The sequence below is a fragment of the Apium graveolens genome, chromosome 10 (assembly GCF_009905375.1).
Source record: "Apium graveolens cultivar Ventura chromosome 10, ASM990537v1, whole genome shotgun sequence".
Taxonomy (NCBI): domain Eukaryota; kingdom Viridiplantae; phylum Streptophyta; class Magnoliopsida; order Apiales; family Apiaceae; genus Apium; species Apium graveolens.
Genome location: NC_133656.1, coordinates 93,469,982 through 93,492,636, shown reverse-complemented (window position 1 = coordinate 93,492,636; position 22,655 = coordinate 93,469,982). Strand labels below are relative to the sequence as shown.

The 22,655-nt window shown below is 34.9% G+C and overlaps 1 pseudogene; it reads left to right on the top strand.

Moving 5' to 3' along the window:
• Positions 1-22,378, top strand: part of LOC141690754 (uncharacterized) — a 128,364-nt pseudogene extending 105,986 nt beyond the window's left edge.
• Positions 22,379-22,655: the final 277 nt, after the last annotated feature.

Genomic DNA, 22,655 nt, shown 5'->3' with positions numbered 1-22,655 from the left:
ATGAAGACAATGAGAAGAAATGCACAGAAACAACTCCAACTCCTAAAAGTGAAAAGAATCCCATGGTAGATTAAGATTCTAAGAAGCTAATCAAGGAAATCAAGACTGAGAATGCAGGAAAGAAAAAGAAGAAAAGGAATGGAAAAATTGGATTGAACAAGAGCAACAACTTTGCATTTGTTGCAGATGCTCCCAGAAAGCAATGTCAAAAGTGTGGCTCTACAAGTTATTTAACTCACCTTTGTAAAAAGGCTGTTAGTGAGTCAAAAGTAGGAGCATGCAAATACAATGAAGCAAAGGCTGAACACCCCTATTCCTTCTCTAACAAATTTGATAGCATTCCTTACAATATGAAAGTAATGACAAGCTGTTATAGACTGAGAATGAATCTCAAAGAGGAAAAAACTGAGTCTACAGCCAAGAAGGAAACTGCAAATCAAAATTTGAACACTATTCTTTTTGAATCATCAAATTCTACTTCTGCACATTCTGTTAACAAAAAGAAAATACCCAACACTCCTTGGGTAGCTAAACATACTTAATCCCCATTGTGTGCAGGGCAAAGAGAAGAAGGTCATATGGATCATAGATAGTGGATGCTCAAGATATATGACAGGTGATAAAACCATGCTATCACGATTTGAGGAGAAGGTTGGCCCATTGACGACTTTTGGAGAAAACAACAAAGGATTCATAATGGGATATGGCAATTTAGTTTTTAGAAATATTGTCATTGAAGATGTGGCACCGGTAGCTAGACTTAAGGTGAATCTCATGAGTGTCAATCAATTCACAAATAGAGGATTCAAGGTTTTATTTGACAAAGGAGAATGCTCAATTATCAGCAAAAAGACTGGTGAAGTTGCTTTCAAAGGAGCAAGAAAGGGAAGCTTGTTTGTTGCAGACTTATTCTCAGTAAATAAGGATGACATCTGTTTCTTCTACACTAAGGCATCTGTTGAGCAAAGCAAGTTGTGGCATAAAAAGCTCTCTCACCTGAATTATAAAGTTATTAATACCCTTGTTAGGTCACACACACTGTAGAAGGGGGTTGAATACAGTGTATAATACAATCAAATCAAATTAAGAACACAAGTATGTAATAAAGAATAATCTTATTAATAAAACAGTATTGTAATGGAACCGTTTTCTCTCAATGATGAACAAATATCACGAGCTGCTAGGGTTACAATGAATAATATTCTCGATAATGATAACACTTCTAGTGTAAACCCTATGCTGTGTTTATATACCACACAGTTACAAGATAATCTCTAATTGATATCGAATATAATTCTATATCCTAAAATATATCAATTAGTTATCTTTTCCTCCAAGTCTTCTATTCTTCATAGAATTCTTCTCCATGTATATCTCTTCTTGTTTTAGTCTTGATCTTCTTTCCCTTCAATCAGCCGTCTTCCTTATCTAGAAAGTCTTCTTAAGTCCTGATATTATCTCCTGATGAATATCTTCTGATATCTTAAGTTCTGATAACTTAAGTTCTGATATCTTAAGTTCTGACTTCAGTATAAGTACTGATTTCCAGTTAAGTCTTGATTTGTCCTATTAGTCAAGATCTGAAAACTAAACACAAATCATTATTAGACATGACATCACAAATATATCTAACAATCTCCCCCAACTTGTAAATTAGCATAATATACGAGTTCAATAGATATTTGATGATGTCAAAAACATTAAGTACAAATATATATGAGAATTTGACTAGATAACTACAACTCATAGTCCTTGTAGCTTTTACCATCCTTAAAGTCTGATATCAGCTTTAGCCTGTATATCCTTCAAAATTTAAAAGTTATAGTCCTCGACCTGGCTTCAGTGTTTGATCTCTTGAATGTCAGGAGTTGTTCTGAGATAGTTCTTCAGAAGAGTTCTATCAGCATATTCAAGTTCATTTATCATCCTCCTTTTAGCATCTTTAAGTTCAACTGTATATTCTCCTGTCTGGAAGATAGCAGCCCTGAGATCATTAATTTTTGCTTTCCTTATCTCCTGATCCAGTCTGATCAGATAAGCTTTTTCAGACTTCAGATTAAATTCAACACCCTTAATACCCAGAAAAGTAGTGATCTTGGCGGTATTGGGCTTCATCTCAACTAAATCACCATTGTGAGCTCTGTACTTTGGATAGTATGGTCTGTCAGACTTTACAGAGTAAAGTTTCTTCTGCCTCTGAATATCAGATATTAAGTATCTGGCAGCACCATCTGTTGACCTGTTCTTCACTTGAAGTAGAAATAAAACATGTTACAGTTCTTCATAATACTCTAACCGAATTGCATCCTTTCTTATCTGGAATACTCTCCCATCTGTCATAAAATAAAGCATTATGTCTTCTTTCAGCTTGGAGTTGTAGACCATCTATACAGACTATAATTGATTTAGTCTTTCTTGAGTTGTCCCTACTCCTGGTTCAGTAAGGAATGTAGGATCTGAGGTAGAGTTGTTTATTCTTTTCTCATCAGGATTACCCAGTCTTTTTTTATCTCTAGCTTCCTTCCCTTGGATCAATCTACCCTGAAAAACATTTGTTGAAGTCTTCATAGGTTGAGCAGATTGTTGAGCTTTAATAAACCCAGGTAGTAGAACTGTTGAAGGTTTAACATGAGCAATGTCAGAGGTTTCCTTTTCTTCTGATGTCAAGACAACTTGAGCTCTATCAGAGGTTGCTTGAATATTCCTTTTCTCCTTCAAAATCAGACTTGTACCTTCACCAGCATTTGCTTCCAGATCCATGGTTGGCATATATATTTTTATAGATTCATCAACTTTTGCCTTACCCTTGAATCTAGGATCAACTTCCACCTGTGATTTAGACTTGGCCTTAGATGCCTCAGTATCTGTCCTCTCTTTGATCACAATGACCTTGGGCTTAGGTGGTTTCTTTGCTGTGACTTGAGTTTTAGACTTTGACTTAGATTTATCATTTTCAGCTTTCAATCTAATCTCTTCTTCCTTCAGACTTTCAATATCCATGCCTGGATTGTCCTTTAGGAACAGCCTTTTGGAGATCTCTTCATCAAGTTTCAGAGTTTGTTCATCATAATTTATCCTTTTAGTATCAGAACTTGTTCTTTGACTTATAGTTCTGGCTTCCCTTGATAAAGAACCCCTGCCTTGACTTAGACCTCTACTCCTTTCAGAGTTTCCCTGGTCTTCATTATCATCATCCTTACCCTTCAGTGGTTGATCAGTTATGCATTTGGACTTAATTACTTTCTCCCCCTTTTTGGCATCATCTGGTAGAAGCAGGGAGACAAGCAATTCCAAAGAGTTTTGGATTTCATTGAGTTGGTTTTGTTGAGCAGCTTGATTCTTTAAAATATCAGATAGTTGAGCTTGCTGCTTTTCTTAAGTCTTTTCTATATACTCAATGCGGTCAAAGGCTGGCTTAAAAAACTTTTTCTTGTCCAATGTGACACTCATGGTTTGCTTAGTCACTGTATCTTGAAGTTTGTCCACATTGGCTTGAGTTATTAAGTGTTGACCTTGAAGGTTCCTGGTACTCAATGCAGTAACTCTGAGCTGTGCTTTCAAGTCATCATTCATCAGCATCTCATCAGCTTTAGCTAGGTGCTCAGCAAGAACATCTGCAGTAGGAATAAAATCAACTTTGTTCCACTCCTTGATCCATTCTCTTCCCCTGTTAGTTTCACTCCAAGGAACTGGTGCATCCTTTCTCACAAACTTCTTAATCAAATCAGCTTTACAAACTTTTTGTGGAGGTGCATGTCCAGAAGAACTAGCTGTATCAACATTTATATTTGTAGCAACTTCACCAGTATTTTCTTCAACAGAACTTGAAGAATCTTCAGTATCAGCATCTTTTGATAGAATAATTGTATGTGAAGCAATGGAAGATTCATCTGCATGGTCATCAGCATTTAGCAATGGAGTTGATGGTGGAGTGTGCTGAGAAAGATGTAAAGTAAATGGAGTTTCCAGATACAAGACCAAAGGCACATTCAAGTTGTTGATATGAATTTCAGCACTGGTGTCTGGGTTGTCAGCATGTACTGGAGAGTTTATTGGAGACACATGAGGTGTAGGCATTGGAGTAGTCTCTGGCTCTTGGATTGGAGATTTGTGAGCTTCATGAAGTTCTGGCTCAACACTTGGAAGAGATTCAACTACAGTAGGTTCTTGTGGGATCAGAGATTCCTGACCCCCTTCTACAGCTACTGCTTCCATTCCTTCTTCAGAGATTGATTCTTCTACAGCCCTCCTTGATCTTTGCTTTTTAAGTCTCTTAGCTGGTGGAGAGACTCTGGGAGCTTGATAATCAGAGTTTAGCTTTCTAAGACTTTTTAGAGGCCTAGAACTCCCAGTTTCTTGAGCTTTCTGAGAAGAGACCTTCTCAGTTACTTCAGCAACAGGTTCTGATGGTTGAACCTGTATTTCATCATCAGACTCATCTCTTAAAATCATCTTCCTTCTTTTCTGTTGTGCCTGAGGTACTGTCTTAGTCCTCTTTGCTCTAGAAGAATAAGGCTTCACTTGATTATGTGCTGATGGATGGTTGGCATGTTCCGATGTGTGTGTTTGTTGAGTGGTAGTAGTAGGTTCTGATGGCTGTTGTAGTTGTGGTTGTTGTTGTTGTGGAACATCAGGATATAATATAGAGTAAGTATCAACATCAGCATTTACAAGGGCTTGCTTTACTGCTAAAGGAATTCTAAGGGGCCTCAGAACTTTCTTTTTGTTATCAGCAGTTAAAAGGTCAGTAAAAGCCCTTTTTGCTAACCTAAAAGGTTTTATGTGTACACTTGTTAGTTGTGGTTCATCTGATGTACAGTAACTGTAAATTAACTGACAGAACCTAGCAAAGTAAACTACATTCCTTTCCTCTTTCAATCTATCTCCTATAAAACATAACACAGTCTTGGCATAATCTAAATGAGACTGGTTTAGGAGAGCATACCCAATTTGTTGAGTCAGAATCAGAATGGCGTCAAAATTTGAGCATTTATTTGCGAACGCCTTGGTGATGCAATTGAAGAAAAAGCTCCATTCTCTTCGAATATGTGGGCGTTTAAGTTGGCCTAACTTCGCCAAACTCTCCTCATACCCTAAATTAGCCATCATTTGCTGTAGCAATGGCTCCTCAACAGTAGAACTGAACTGGCAGTTCTCAGGTAGATGTAGAGCTTTCCTGACTATTACCGGAGTAACAACGTACTCCACCTCATTTGCTGTAAAAATGATGCTTGGAGTCCCATCATTACCACCATCATTATAAAGTCCCGTTCGCCAGAATGTCAGAACTTGAGTTCCAGATAAAGTGGATGGCTGCGTCAAAGCGAACCCTATTTCACTGTGAGCCAAGAAATCCTGAACAAAATGAAGTTCCGAAGGAGCGTCACTCTTGGTTAGAATGACAGTGTAGTTGTTGGGGATGAACTTTGCTCCATTAAAGATTAGATCATTGGGTGTCATTGAAAAATAAGTGAGAAATAAGAATGCCTGAAAGGTGTTTGGTAAAATGCTTGTGTAAAAACCGTCAGTGAATGTAGAGAGAATAAGAGAAAAGAGAGAGAGAGTATTGAATACAAAAGTAGATAAAAGATTTATAATATTTTCTCTCTTTTACTTATACACGCCACTTGACAGCAGTTAAGACGAATTGGAACAGTCTTTACACCTGTCAGCCATTCAGTAGTTAAGACAATAGTTAATGGGCACAGGAAATAAGTAATGATTACTATGCACATCCAGTTTTTTAATAAAAAAATTGTTCCCACTAAACAAGTAATTATGACTGTCTTTATCTCACTTAAACCAATATTATGATAAAATAGAACCGTTCAAGTATTGACCAAAAATAAATCAAGGTAATAAATACTGCCACGTAAGCATCAGAACTTGACTATTATCAGAATTTAAAGGTCATCAGAATATGGCTTCTGTACTCAAAAAGTGAATGTTTATTTCTGTAATTCTTCACACAAACACTGATATGGTTTCCCCATAACTTAATCATCAAAACTTCTATCAGAATTGTCCTCAGAATTTATGCAACTGACACTTAAACTGTTCATCTGAAATAACATTGATCACCACAGTAATCTTCATCATTCATATGGAGTGTAAGTGTGTGCTTTAAGCTATATATCAGACAAAGATTAAAGTCTGATTCACTTCAGTACATCTTAGAAATAAGGCATAACTAAGAACTTTACTCAAAATCTGTCATTAGTCTGAAGTCTACTATAGAATGAGTTCATGCATGAGTCCACCTCAACTATTTTGTGCTCATTTTATGCATCTTTTGATATTCTTTTTCACAGGAGCTCCTCAGTGTAAGTGAGTCACAACTGCTTATCAGAATTTATACTATTATCAGAGTATTTCTCCAGTAATCAGAGAATGTGAAAAGTCACCAAGAAAATTTTATTTTGCTTTTTTAATGCATATTACTTAATACTAGCAATGCACTTGGGTCTTCCCTTCCACATACATTTTTCTCTAGATCTCAAAGGAGTACCTGATATTTATTTTTTTTCTTTTCTTTTTCTTTTGATAAGTGAGGCTTATCAGCACTTAGTACATCCATAAGATTTACCAACATCAGAACTTAACAGATAAGAAGCACTATTCTAATTTTTGACTTAGTAATAAGATACACAAAGTAAACCTAACCAAGCTCAATATCAGAATTTGCTTGTGTTAAAAGATTTCCACATAAACAATTACTTCAAACATGGGATCTTTAGTATATTAGAGACTACTAGGTCAGCATCTAGCATAATTATCCTCATTGGATTGAATAGTCACAGAAACATTCATATCACTATCAGAGTTTAGAAATTCATATCAGACAAGAATCAGCACTTAGGTAAATTTCAGTTTAAGCACAGATTAATAAAGATAGTAATATCTGTAAATACTGATCATAAGGTCTGATGTATCAGAACATAAACTAAACAAATTTAGAGAAAGAACCTGAAACCATTCCAAGTTCATTTACCAATCTTGTAAAAGTAGCTTCACACAGTGGTTTTGTGAAGATATCTGCTAGTTGTTGATCTGTTGGAACAAAATGCAATTCCACAGTACCTTCCATCACATGTTCCCTTATGAAGTGGTACCTAATGCTGATGTGCTTTGTCATTGAGTGCTGAACTGGATTACCTGTCATAGTAATAGCACTTTGATTATCACAGTAAATGGGTATTTTAGAATATGTTAACCCATAATCCAGTAACCGAATCTTCATCCAAAGAATTTGTGCACAACAGCTTCCTGCAGCAATGTACTCTACCTCTGCTGTTGATGTGGAAATTGACTTTTGTTTCTTGCTAAACCAAGAAACTAATATGCCTCCAAGAAATTGGCAGCTTCCACTTGTGCTTTTCCTGTCAATTTTGCACCCTGCAAAATCTGCATCTGAGTAACCTATTATCTTAAAGTCTGATTCCCTAGGATACCACAATCCTAGATCAGTTGTACCCTTAAGGTACTTGAAAATTCTTTTCACAGCTGTTAAGTGAGGTTCTCTTGGATCTGCTTGAAATCTTGCACAAAGACATGTAGCATACATAATATCAGGTCTACTTACAGTTAGATAGAGTAGTGATCCAATCATACCTCTGTAATCAGTAATATCTACTGATGTACCAGTATTCTTATCCAATTTTGTTGCAGTGGCCATAGGAGTGGATGCACTTGAACAGTCTTGCATTCCAAATTTCTTCAACAAATTTCTGGTGTACTTAGATTGACAAATAAAAGTTCCTTCTTCATTCTGCTTGACTTGAAGGCCCAGAAAATAGCTATATTCTCCCATCATACTCATTCAATATATTGACTGCATTAGCTTGACAAACCTTTTACAAAGTCTGTCATTTGTAGAACCAAAAATGATATCATCAATATATATCTGCACCAAAAGTAAGTCCTTTCCATGGTTGAGATATAATAAGGTTTTGTCAATAGTCCCTCTGTTAAATCCACTTTCCAGAAGAAACTGAGCTAATGTCTCATACCATGCTCTTGGAGCTTGCTTAAGGCCATAAAGTGCTTTATCAAGTCTGTAGACATGATTAGGAAATTTTGAATCTACAAAACCTGGAGGTTGTTCAACATATACTTCTTCTTCCAATTCTCCATTAAGAAAAGCACTTTTTACATCCATTTAAAAGACTTTAAACTTTTTATGAGCAGCATAATCCAGAAATATCCTTATGGCTTCCAATCTAGCAACTGGTGCAAATGTTTCATCATAATCAATTCCCTCCTTTTGAGAATATCCTTTTGCAACTAGCCTTGCTTTATTTCTTGTAATTATTCCATCACTATCAGTTTTATTTCTGAACACCCACTTTGTTCCAAAAAAAGATCTATTCTTTGGTCTTGGCACTAGGGTCCAGACTTTATTTCTTTCAAATTCATTTAACTCTTCCTGCATTGCTTGCACCTAATCAGCATCTTGAAGAGCTTCTTCCACTTTCTTTGGTTCAGTCTGAGAAAGAAAAGAATGATAGAGACATTTATTTGATGTTGATGTTCTAGTTCCAACACCTGCTTCAGGATTTCCAATAATCAAGTCAGGTGTATGTGCTTTAGTCCACTTTCTTGTAGATGGAAGGTGATCTCTAGAATTGGATGCTCCCCCATGATCCATGCTGTCTCCATCGACATTTTCTGATACTCCCCCTGAAATTATACTCTCTGAGTTGGATCCTTCAGAATTTGAGTTTCCAGAATTATCAGAACTTGATGAATCAGAACTTGAAGAGCCTGTTCTAGGTTCTGATGCTTCTTGAGATGTGGTTGGATCTTCAATATGCTCCCTCTGCACAGGTGCATTTTCCTTTGGCGTAGTCACCACAGTTTAAATAACATCAGAGTTTAACCCATCAGAGTTTGTAGTATCAGGATTTAGACTATCAGAATTTACAGAATCAGAATTTAAAACTTCATTCTCAAATCTCAGCTGATCATGATCATTGAAATCTTCAAGTCCAGTAATCTTCTTATCATCAAAAGAGACATTGATAGATTCCATGACAACCCTTGTTCTTAAATTGTAGACTCTGAAGGCTTTTGTGGAAAGTGGATATCCAACAAAAATTCCTTCATCAGCTTTTTGATCAAATTTGGATAGCTATTCAGGATGAGTTTTAAGAACAAAACACTTGGATCCAAATACATGAAAGTACTTCAGATTTGGCTTCTTTTTCTTCACCATCTCATATGGTATATTTCCATGCTTGTTGATAAGTGTTGTATTCTGAGTAAAACAAGCAGTCTACACAGCTTCAGCCCAAAAGTAGGTTGGTAATTTTGCTTCATCAAGCATAGTTCGTGCAGCTTTAATAAGAGTTCAATTCTTTCTTTCAACAACTCCATTTTGCTGTGGAGTTCCAGGAGCAGAGAATTCCTGCTCTTTGCAGAACTCTTCCATAATCATATTCTTGAACTCAGTGCCATTATCACTTCTTATGATTTTCACAGAGTCTTTGACCAATTTATCCAGTTGTTTGACATGATCAATCAAGATAGATGTAGTTTCACTTTTTATGTGCAAAAAATACACCCATGTGTATCTGGTAAACTCATCTAGTATGACCATAACATATTTCTTCTTTGCAATAAACATGACATTCACTGGACAAAATAGATCAACATGTAGTAAGTGATAAGGCTCAAGAATTGAAGATTCAGTCTAGCTCTTGAATGAAGATTTTCTTTGTTTTGTCTTTTGACATGAATCACAAAGGCCATCAGGAGCAAATACTGATTTTGGCAGTCCTCTCACAAGATCTTTCTTGACTAGTTCATTTATATTGTTAAAATTTAAATGAGAGAGTTTCTTGTGCCAATCCCAGCTTTCTTCAATTGATGCTCTGCTTAACAGACAGATTGCAAAACCATTAGAACTTGTTGAAAGCTTGGCTTCATAAATGTTACCATGCCTGTATCCCTTCAGAACAACTTTGGCTGTAGATTTGCTTATAACTTCACAGCGTTCTTCAAAGAAATCCACATGATAACCTCTGTCACAGATTTGACTAACACTCAGCAGATTGTGTTTAAGTCCTGAGACTAGAGCTACTTTTTCAATGATGACATTCCCAAGATTGATATTGCCATATCCCAAAGTTTTTCCCATGTTGCCATCTCCATAAGAAACTCCTGGGCCATCTTTCTCCACAAAGTCTGATAGCAGGGCTTTATTTCCAGTCATATGTCCTGAACATCCACTGTCTAGAACTAAGATGTTTTTCCTGTTTCCCTGCAATCACAAAAACCACTAATGATTAGTTTTAAGGACCCAGACTTGCTTGGATCCTTTGGCCTTATTAAGTTTGTTAGCATTTGCAGCGGATTTAACTTCAGAGTTTATGCTAACATTTTTCATATCAGATTTTACAGTGTCAGACTTTGCATCAGAACTTACACTAGAAGGAATAATGCTAACTTTCTTTAAAAAAGGTTTTATTTGATAATAATCATAGTACAAACTATGATATTCCTTACAGGTATAAATGGAATGCCATAAACTACCACAATGAAAACAAGAATTTTGTGATTTAAACCTAACAGTCTGACTCTTAACTCCTGATTTAGGAGGTAAAGAGTTTATATCCTTATTCTTCCTGCAAAAAGAAGCAAGATGGTTAGTGTTGCCACAGTTATTGCATTTCTTTCTAGGAGCATTAGGAACAGACTTATAATTATTGCTTTTATTCACACCTTCCTTTCCATTCCTATTTTTCCTAGGTGGCTTTACCTTGTTTACATTCTTAATCTCTTTCAGCTTATACTTAAGTTGCTTCTTTGTCATTAAGCCTATATTAACTTCAGCTGGTTTATCTTCTTTTAATTTGTCAGGAGTTGACTCTGCCTTAACTTCTGTATCAATATCTTTCATCTTTTCAGAATCAGATTTTACAGTTTTAGCTACAAACTTAACAGGATTTACCTTTGGCTTAGTAGTCTGTTTAACAATAATTGGCTTAATTTGTTCAGTTCCTATTTCACTTTTATCATCTCCATAACCTAAGCCCTCTTTCCAATTTCTACTACTTAGCAAATTCTGAGTTGTTCTGCCAGAGTTAGTCCAAGTCCTGATAATCTCTCTTTCCTTTTCTAACTCAGTTTTTAGAGATTGATTCAATTTTAGCACTTCATCTCTAACATAAAAAGCATCATCTCTTTCTTTCTGAGTTTGATGGAACATACTAACTCCTTTTCTAAATAGTCATTCCTTTTCTTAAAAGCCAGATTTTCAGAAGTTAACCGATCACATGTTAAAGTCTGATCTCTATAGCTAATGAATATGGTTTTAAGATAAGATCTTAATTCAGTAATATCATTAGTATGAAAAGCATAAGTTGTTTGAGGTACCTTTAACTCAGCAGCTTCAGAACTGTTATCAGCATTTGCCATCAAGGCATAGTTCACCTCATCTCCAGAATCTGAAGTGTCTGTCCAACTTTTCTTCTTTGTGACAAATGCCTTACCTTTTTCACCTTTCCCTTTCTTGCAATCAGGAGATATGTGGCCTTTCTCACCACAATTATAGCATTTAACATTTGAGTAATCTCCTCTGTCAGACTTTCCTCCTTTGCCTTCAGATTTTCTGAAACTCTTCTTATCAGAACTTTCACTTTTCCTGGAAATCTTCTTTCCCTTTCTGAATTTTCTATAGGCTATCTTTGTGATACCCTTCACCATAAGAGCACACAATTTCATCATCTCTTCATCAGCATCCATCTCAGATAAACTTTCAGTTTCTGAATACTTATCATCATCATCAGAACTTGATGAATCTGAATCAGACTTTATGATGAGAGCCTTTCCTTTGCCTTTCTTTGAGGCAGCCACTTTGGGGGATTCCTCCTCAGCCTTAAGAGCAACTGTTCTTGACTTTCTCCCATGCCTCTTGCTTCTTTGATCCATCTCAAGTTCATGAGTTTTGAGCATACCATAAATTTCATCAAGAGTAGTTTCATCAAGAGCATAGTTGTCTCTTATAGTAGTTGCCTTTAAATCCCAACTTTCAGGAAGAGCTAAAAGGAATTTAAGATTAGAATCTTCAAGATCATATTCCTTATCCACCAGTGACTGATCATTCAAGAGTTTGACAAATCTTTCATATAAACCAGTTAATGACTCATCAGGTTTTGAGTCAAAGTGCTCATACTCTTGAGTGATTATAGTCCTCCCATTCTTTTTAATTGCATCAGTTCCATGGCATCTTGTCTCCAAGGCATCCCATATCTCCTTTGCAGTCTTGCAGTTAATTACCCTGTTTGACATGACATTATCAATGGCACTATGCAGCAAATGCCTTACCTTTGCATCCTTGGCAATAAATGAGATATTTTCAGCTATAAACTCATTTTTCTTCTTTGGTACAGTCTTTGTTGGCTGATCTGCAACTACAACAGAGAGCTTGGTTGGCTTATGTGGTCCTTCATTAATTCTGTCAAGGTATTCTGGATCTGTAGCTTCCAGAAACATAGCCATCCTCACTTTCCATATGGGATACTCAGAAGGTCTCAGCATGGGAACCCTTACAGTCTCATATCGACTGTGGATTTGAGTCTTTGGAGTTTCTTCAGTTTTGGTGGGCTTGGTTGGAGTTTGTTCTTCTTCAGACATGATTGTTTTGGATCTTTACTGTATGTGTGTTAACAGATAGGCTCTGATACCACTTGTTAGGTCACACACACTGTAGAAGGGGGTTGAATACAGTGCATAATATAATCAAATCGAATTAAGAACACAAGTATGTAACAAAGAATAATCTTATTAATAAAACAATATTGCAATGGAACTGTTCTCTCTCAGTGATGAACAAATATCACGAGAGCTGCTAGGGTTACAATGAATAATATTCTCGATAATGATAACACTTCTAGTGTAAACCCTATGTTGTGTTTATATACCACACAGTTACAAGATAATCTCTAGTTGATATCGAATATAATTATATATCCTAAAATATATCAATTAGTTATCTTTTCCCCCAAGTCTTTTATTCTTTATAGAAGTCTTCTCCATGCATATTTCTTCTTATTTTAGTCTTGATCTTCTTTCCCTCCAATCAGCCGCCTTCCTTATCTGAAAGTCTTCTTAAGTCCTGATATTATCTCCTGATGAATATCTTCTGATATCTTAAGTTATGATAACTTAAGTTCTGATATCTTAAGTTTTAACTTCAGTATATGTATTGATTTCCAGTTAAGTCCTAATTTGTCCTGTTAGTCAAGATCTGAAAACTAAACACAAATCATTATTAGACATGACATCACAAATATATCTAACAACCCTGGTGAAAAAGGAGTTATTGAGAGACATGCCAAATCTGGAGTTTGCTTAAAATGAAGTTTGTGAGGCTTGTCAAAAAGGAGAAATGAAAATGTCTAGTCACAAAAGCAAAGCTGTGAATTCTATAAGTGTACCTTTGTAACTTATTCACATGGAATTGTTTAGACCAGTTAATGTTTTATAAATTTCAAGGAAGAAATATGCACTTGTGATGGTGGATGACTACTCAAGATACACATGGATAGAGTTGATGTATTCAAAGGATGAAACTTCGCACATCATTATTGAACACATCAAGAAGATTGAGAAGCAGGATGAAGATCAGAATTGTGTAAAAAGATTGGGGAGTAACAATGGAACAAAATTCAGAAATGCAACCTTAACTGAATTCTGCAAGGACAGGGGCATTGTTCAAGAGTTTTAAGCAGCAAGGATACCTCAACAAAATGGGGTAGTTTAAAGAAAGAATAGAACTTTGGTTGATACTGCTAGAACAATGCTGCAAGATGCCAATTTGCCAACATGTTTTTAGGAAGTTGTCAACACTGCATGCTACACTCAAAACAAATATCTCATCAACAAAAATCTTGGAAAATCACTCTGCTCAATCTTATAAAAAAGAAAGCCTACTATGAAGCATTTGCATGTGTTTGGAAGCAAGTGCTATGTTCTAAAAGACAACTCTGAATACGTGGAAAAATTTGACTCTAAAGTTTTTGAAGCATTTTTTCTGGGATATTCATTGGAGAGGACTACATACAAAGTCTATGTGATTGAATAAAAGAAGATTATGGAAAGCACAAATGTTACTTTTGATGATGACAAATGTCCAGGCTTGGAATGCCTTAGTGAAAATGAAGCTGAAGCCCTTAGATTTGAAAATCTTAACATTGATAGTGATTCTGAAGATGAACTTGAAATCAACACAAGCAACAGATGAATGAAGAGTCAACTGAGCAAGTGAATTATGAGAATGGAAGCTCATCTCACACACCTGAATTTGATAGCATAAACTCAGAAAGTTCTACAAGTCATGCCAATGGTGAATAAAATACAGAAAATTTAAGTCAACAAACTCACACCAGAAAATGGGATATGAGTCATAAAAGGGAAGCAATTATTGGTGATTCCAATACTGGATTGAGAACTAGAAGTGCAACTGTAAATGAATGTCTACATGTATGCTTTCTTTCATAAACTGAGCTTAAAAAAATTGAGAAAGCTCTATTTGATCATGACTGGATATCTGCTATGCAAGAAGAGCTAAATAAGTTTGAAAGAAACAAAGTTCGGAAGTTGGTTCCTGCACCAAAGAACATAAGTATAATTGGAACAAAGTGGGTGTACATGAACAAAATGGATGAAAATGTAATTGTAACAAGAAACAAAGCAAGGTTGGTTGCAAAAGGCTACTCACATGAAGAAGGAATTGATTATGATTAAACTTTTGCTCCAGTTGCAAGACTAGAAGCAATAAGGATCTTTCTTGTATTTGCTGCACACTCGAACTTTAAAGTGTATCAAATATATGTAAAGAGTGCATTTCTAAATAGTGAGTTGGAAGTAGAAGTTTATGTGCAACAGCCACCTGACTTTGAAGATCCTGAATTTCCAGATTTTGTTTACCAACTTCTCAAGGCTCTCTATGGGTTAAAGCAAGCACCTAGAGTATGACACATTGTCAGAATTTTTGCTTAAACATGGATTCACTAGAGGAACAATTGACAAGACTATATTCTATAAGCAGTATGGTTGTAATATCCGGGATATAACGTGTAATTATTTTTGTCCATAAATAATTATTATGTAACTACTATATGAATTTTTGATGAATTATATGTTAATTGGTATCTGTGTTCGGTGTTTATATGTGATAAAATTTGAGAATTTTAATTTTTATATGTCAAAAATAAAGTATAGATAATTTTGATATTTTTCTAGTAATTTATATGTTGTTATATGATTTTATAAAGGATTTATAGATTTAATAAATTATTTTTCAGATTAACTATACATTATTTTGAATAATCGGGAATCGTCCAACTTCAATTGTTTCTACATTTTTACTACCCGGAAGTCTTGGGAAAACTCCTTTCTAACCTAAGTTGATTATTCTGAGCATTTCCGTGTTTTGACATTTTCGATCCGGAGTACGGTTTTACTTGTACGATCTTCGGTACAAATTTTACGATACTATTTTCTTTTTGGTAAACCGATAAAACCCGTGTTTTCGAGAAACGGGATATTTTAATTAAACTATCATATTATCTTCACGTAATTTGTGTAATCAAAGCGCTGAGACCAAGACTGTATTTACAAAAAGCTTGGTTTTGATAATTATCCTAAAATCGGTACCGGATTGGATCAGTTTTATTAATACTTAAAGTTGAGGTATTCTATTTTTATATCCGGTATGATCCAACGGGGTACCAATATTCTGTAAATATAAATACCCAATATAGTATCTTATTTTGTAAAGATAAACATAAACAAACATAAAAATCTTATAATTATCCAGACAAAATACATAAATTTATCGCGTTCTTCATAATCAAACGAGGATTCGAATGCGTTATCGAACTCCGATTTGGGCGTGCAAGTAGTCGAATCGAAGCTCTTGACGAGTACAATCAAGTTTTACAACCTATACCACTGCAGAAACATCAAGTAATTTTCTATCTATTTTATTAAATTCGAATTTAATTGATTTAAAATATGAGTTTTTGATTTTAAAGTTATTTATGTGTTTTGATGATTGCATGTTATAGATCATGAAATTTTGGTCAATTTGATATATTATATGTTGAATTTTGAGTTCAATAACATAGAGAAATTTTTGTTTGATTTTCGAATTACAGAATTAGGGTTTATATAGTATGAATGTTCATAATTGAAAATTGGGAATTTTTGATATAAGGGTTATTAACCTAATTAGAGGATACCAACAAATAGATCGTAAAAAAAGGAATTGATTGATACTAATTTGAAGAACAGGGGGAAATTGGTTTGAGCTTACCGGATTTTCTTGAAGCTCATCGACGGCGAAGTTTAGCCGAATTTTCTGATCAAAACATGTATCGTTTGTAAATTTTAATTTGATGGTTATGTTCCTGGAAAGGTGGGCTTTAAATATGCACCTTTTGGACTTGTTCTGGGCAGCCATAAGCCGACAGGCGATTAAAACTTCATGTAGTTTGCAAAAGTTTACAAATCATGTACTTCTGTTTTAAAACTTTTAAAAATTGTATTCTCTATTTATTCTAATTTTATAAAATCATTTTTATTATTTAAAAAATTTCAAAAATCATTATCTCGATTTCAAAAATTATTTTTAATTTAAAAATAAATCTGGATTATTTAATTAATTAATTTTAGTTAATAAATGATTATTTAATTGGTCAATTAATTTAAATATTAATTTATTAATTGATTAAATGAGTTATTAATTAATTGTAATTGATTATTTATTTAGATTTAATTACTCCTTTTGATTTAAAATTTTAAAAAATAGTTTCGAGCTTTAAAATGCTTTTCTAAATTATGTTCAAGGCTCTATAATTATTATTATATGCTTCTGGTACACATTTTAATTTCGAAAAATGTTCAAAATTCGTATTAAATTCCAGGAAAATCATTTTAACCTCGAATCTCCTTTGAAAAATTATTATTATCAAATATCTTGCGTGCTATGTGCTATGTGCTATGTGATTAATGTGTTATATGCCTATGTGTTTATTGTTTGACCATTTTGATCATAACTTTCAATCCGTAAGTCGGATTTGGGTGAAACGAAGGGTAGATAAAAACTTATGACGTCTATGTGACGATTAAAATAATAGGAGATTAAGTATTGATAGATACTTGTGATGCCTAGCAGAGGAAACGAGGCATAGAAAAAGAAAGCAAGTGATCAGTAGATAGAACTGAGGCGTATAAAAAGAAAGCAAGTGATTAGTGAGTAGAAGCGAGGCATTGAAAAGAAGACAAGTGGTTGTTGAGTAGAACCGTTAGACGAGTGCAAGTGAAGTCGGAAATCATTTGTGATAAGGAAAGTGTTCTAAAACTTTCTTGAGATATATTGCAAGTACCCAGATCAGTTCTTATTTTATATTGTAAACAATTTGAATATACCTGAGATATACCATATGTTATCATGTGATAGTTGAGTTGCTTAACCCTAACCCTGATCATATCATTTGATACTTGAGCTATAAGCCTTATTCCTTGTAAACCATCGATTGTTGATTTCCCAGATACTAAACCACACAAATACGATACTACTCCACAAATAAATATACACCATACACCAAACAGTGGAACATAATTGCTTGAACATACAAAGACATATATATTCTACAACACCTTGTAATATCAAACAACTGAACCCTGTATAACCATTGAACCATTGTTCATTTATTACTTGATTCTTCTACGGGCTTGAAGCCATTATTCATACATACCTTGATATACCCTGGTGATACACAAAAAAAACTGCATTATGCTCTGAGATAAATGTCTTATCAATGTTAATTATGATTTCATTTTATTAAATTACAATATTTATCATATTGAATTATTTTAGAATTTGATAGTTTTGTTTTTATGTGGACCAGATTCGTGGTCTTGCCAGATCCGTTGTCCTAGTAGGCCAATGTGTGCCTTAGATCCAGTTTATAAAGCAGACTGTGTGCCTTGCTTGGGGTTAGTGCATTACTGATCAGCAGCCTAACCTTGGTTTTAAAAGATTTAAAATGAATATCCAATTCTAATAATTATTTGGCAAGAAACTTGATTCCTCTGAATCATTTCAATTGATCATTGTTTAACCTCAGTTATTGTCATTATAACTTGCTGAGCAAGTTAGCTCACTCTTGCAAATCTGTTATGTTATTCTACAGTTAAAAAGAAAATGGTTGGTAGCAAAGATTCCCAGTCCAGTATGCGAGCTAGGGTTCCAGGTTGAGTTGGATCGAGCTAGCAGGAACTTTATGTTTAGTTTTGAGTTATATAAGCTTGAAAGAATGATTTTATTACCGGTTGTAAGTTTAACTAGTTGGGATTTGGTATGATGTAATAAAAGTTAAGATTGTGGCTTGTTTTTATACTTTAACCTGTTGCAATCCATGGTTTTATAAAGAAGGGTCATTGCATATTTTATTTCACAAATAGGTTTATATTGTGTGTGTGTTATGAATCCCAAACTTATGACCCGGGTTTGAAGGACGTCACAATGGTGGTGATATGATCATAGTTTAAATCTACATGGATGATATCATCTTTGGTTCTACTAATGAAAAACTATGTCAAAGATTCTCAAGACTCATGCAGAGTGAATATGAAATGAGCATGATAGGAGAATTAAGTTACTTTTTTGGACTTCAAACCATTCAAAGAAGTGATGGAATTTTCATCACTCGAACCAAGTATGTTAAAGATTTATTGAAGAAATTTGGAATGGTTGATTGTTCACCTGCATCAACACCTATTTTTACAGCTACTAAGTTGGATAAAGATAAGAAAGGAAAAAGTGTAGTCATTTCAGGTTTTAGAGGATTGATTGGATCTTTGTTGTATTTGACTGCTAGTAGACCAAACATTATGTTTGCTACATGTCTGTGTGCGAGATTTCAAGCCAATCCAAAGGAATCACATTTGATAGTTGTGAAGAGAATATTCAGATACTTAAAGGGAACACCAAACTTGGGATTATGGTATCCTAAGGGAACTGGATTTGAAGTTGTTGGACACACAAATGCAGATTTTGCTGGATGCAGGGTTGACAGGAAGTGCACTAGTGAAATCTGTCAATTTATTGGACAAAGACTTGTATCCTAGTATAGTAAGAATCAACAATCTGTATCAACTTCCATAGCTGAGCCTGAATATATAGTTGCTAGAAGTTGTCGTGCTCAAGTGCTTTGGATTAGAAATCGGCTAATGGACTATGGTCTAGTGTTACATAAAATTCCAATTATGTGTGACAATACTAGTGCCTATATATATATATTATTGCTAATCCAGTAAATCATTCTAAAACAAAACACATTGATGTAAGGTACCATTTTATTAGAGAACATGCTGTAAATGGTATTATTGAGCTTATTTTTATTCCAACAGAAAAATAATTAGTTGACATCTTTACTAAACCTTAGGATGAAGCAACTTTCACTAGACTTGTTGGTGAAAGTGGAATGTTAAATTCTTCATCCTAAAGGCAAGAACTCAGCTAATATGTTGTAGTAGACTAATTTCTAGTGAGTCAAAACTAATTTGATTTAATTGGAAATTTGACTGGAATAAGAGTTATAAGTATTTCAGAATTCTCTGTATATTTATTTTTCAAAATTCAAAATTTAGCTTGGAATTTTTTAAATTTTAAGAAAACTGTTTAACTGTTAATCTACATTCTTAATATGTAAAATTAGCATAAGGCATATTCAAAAGCACCACAAGTATATAGAGAACTGAGTTCTCGATAAGTCTAATTGACTTCTCGACAAGTCATTTTGAGACTTCTCGATAGAGTTCTCGATAAGACTTTCTCTAGACTTCTCAAAGGACTTCTCGACAAGCCTCATTATGACTTCTTGATAGGTCATTGTAGAGATCTCGATATATGTTATTTCATTGAGTTCTCTACAAGTATCCATTCTTAGACTTCTCGATAACTCAAAACTGAAATAATTTAATTAAATAATTATTTTAGTGAAATATTTTTGATATAAAATCATTCTAATTTTATTTTGATTTATTCAAAAAAATGGAAAAATTTAGTCCATTAAGGACAAACTGGGTATTTATTTGACATCTCGATAAGTGACCTTTTAGTTATCGATAAAAGTCAGGATAGTGACATATCGATATGTATCTATTATTACATGTGACTTCTCGATAAGCAAATCTTAATCGTTTATCTCTACTTCTCGATAAGTCACTTACCTTTTTCTATAAATACCCAGACATCTCGACATAACCCCTCTTTATGCTTTCGAGATCTCAAGTGACCTAATTTTTAAAAGTCCTAAACGTTCTCTCTCATTTTGAACTCTTTCTTCTTCAAATCTCTTACCCACTCTAATTCAAACACTTCAAATTGAATCAAACTCTGTTAGAGCTTTTATCTCAAAGGAGGGCACTAACTATCTTGCATTCACAGATGCCAACCAAGCTCCTTATAGTTTCAAGATCTTTGTCAAGTTCCTTTCTAAGACATTCTTTACAGGAGTGCACTAGTGATCTTTATCTCAAAGGAGTGCACTAGTGGTCTAAAATTAGTGTTCTTCATGGCTCACAACAGACATATAAATATGGGATTCTTGATTCTGCAGGAACTCAACACAAGGCTCACAATGCCTTTGGCCACAAGAGGTAAGAAAATCTTCTTTCCTAGGTTTATAATGTCAACTGTAAACCATAAAGTTCAAGACATTCATTTACTTAATGGTATAGATAAAACAAAAATAGGCAATTGTAAACAAGTGTCCAAAATTCTATTTCGCTCACTTATTACAAAGAATAAGGTACTTGTAAGTCTTGGAATCACTCCATTAATGTTGGAGAGATTCAGAACTTACCTTTACCCTATGCCTGATATGAGGTTTAGGGTAACAATTAGTACAGTTATGGCTCCTATACCTGTGGAAGAACAAACACAGGAACACCAACAGGGCCCTTCCCAAACTGAGACCATTCCTTCTTTATCATTAGAAGCTAGGGAACCAACCACTTCAACCTCTCAAAAGGGCGAGGTGAGTAAAAAGAAGAGAAAGCAGGCACCCTTAACAATAATAAATGAGAGTGGTCAGGATCAAACATAACTTGAGTCTACCTTGGTCAAGAAGCCAAAGAAGGTAAAGCAAACAGAGTTGACCACTTAATTACCTACCTCTGTATCCTCCCAACATGATACAATTGTAAAAGAGGGATTAAAACAGACTCTAGAGGCATCCTCTCAACAGGGTGTCTCTATTCAACAAAGCACTCTCCCTAGTGCATCTTGTAAAGAGTCTACTTTGAAGCTCCCTCATTTACTCAGGGGGAGCTGCCAACACTCAATTCTCAAATCACTACTCTTATCTCCCAAATTTCTTCTTAATATAATGAGATACTTGAACCCACTTCTCAAGTGTCACCAAAATCAAGTGACACAGTTCAAGAAACTGTGCTCACCACCCACGAACCACATTCAATTGGTGAGAGGCTACAAGATGGGGTAGACCTTGATGACACCAACAAAAACACAGGAGTTTCATCAGTTTTTACTGAAGATCCTGTGGTATTATCAAATGCACCTTCATGTGCAAATCAATCTTCACAGATTTAAAGGTTTGAGGGTAGTACTATTGAGGGGGAGCTATCTAAATCCTCTCCAATTCAATTGGAGGTTCCTCATGAAGGGATAATTCCCCTTAAAACCCTGGCTGAAATTGCTTTAACAATTGAAGCTAAGAGTCCAATTGTCAATGATCCAATCATTGGGGAGACAAGTCAAGAACATTTTGGTGCCAGTTCTTTGCAAGAAGAACAAGGGTTTGAGGCCATGGTACATGACAGTAACCTGGTCAAATCCCCTTCAATTCAAATAGAGTTTCCCACTCTTGGTGAACAACACATTATCACAACCACAGTTTGTACTGTGAGTTCAACTGTGATTCCAATCACAGGGTTGCCTATCACCTCTCAACCCTCCACCTCAAACCAAACAGACACCCCATCTACATCTAATTCTATACAACAACCTTTACACCTCATCTCACAGTGGCTGCATGATGCTCAAACTCAGCCAATAACCATGAATGACCTCCTTGTGGATCAACTCTCTGGCCTTGCCAACATTACCCAAAAATTGCTCACAACTGATATATCCAACGGGATTATCAGGTTATCTTGCTTTTTTTATAAAATAGATGTTAAAGAACATCAACAAAAGATTGTCAATGAAGTTGAGCAAGATGGAAATGTGGATGCTTGGCTAGATAAGGATTTCAGTCTGGAAATGGATGAGGTTTTGGCTAGGTTTAGAGAAGAGTATATCACTATCCTAGGGAGCAATTCCAAGACACTCAGTCCATAGGAAGTTTATATTGCTATTACAGAAGTCTAAAATGCACAGCTCAAAGCTTTTTATCTCATTGGTAAAACACTGCAACAAACTTTGAATAGTCATCAAGACGGAATCAGGAGATTGGTCAAAGACAAATTGGATGATCTTTTTCCAACTCAGGTAGAAATAAAAACAAGTTCAACAAATTTGATGACCAAATGCCTAGGTTTGATGTCACTAGAATGGAGCAGAGCATCAAGAACTTAAAGCAATCATTTCTGGATCTGCATGAAGTTGTCCAAAATCA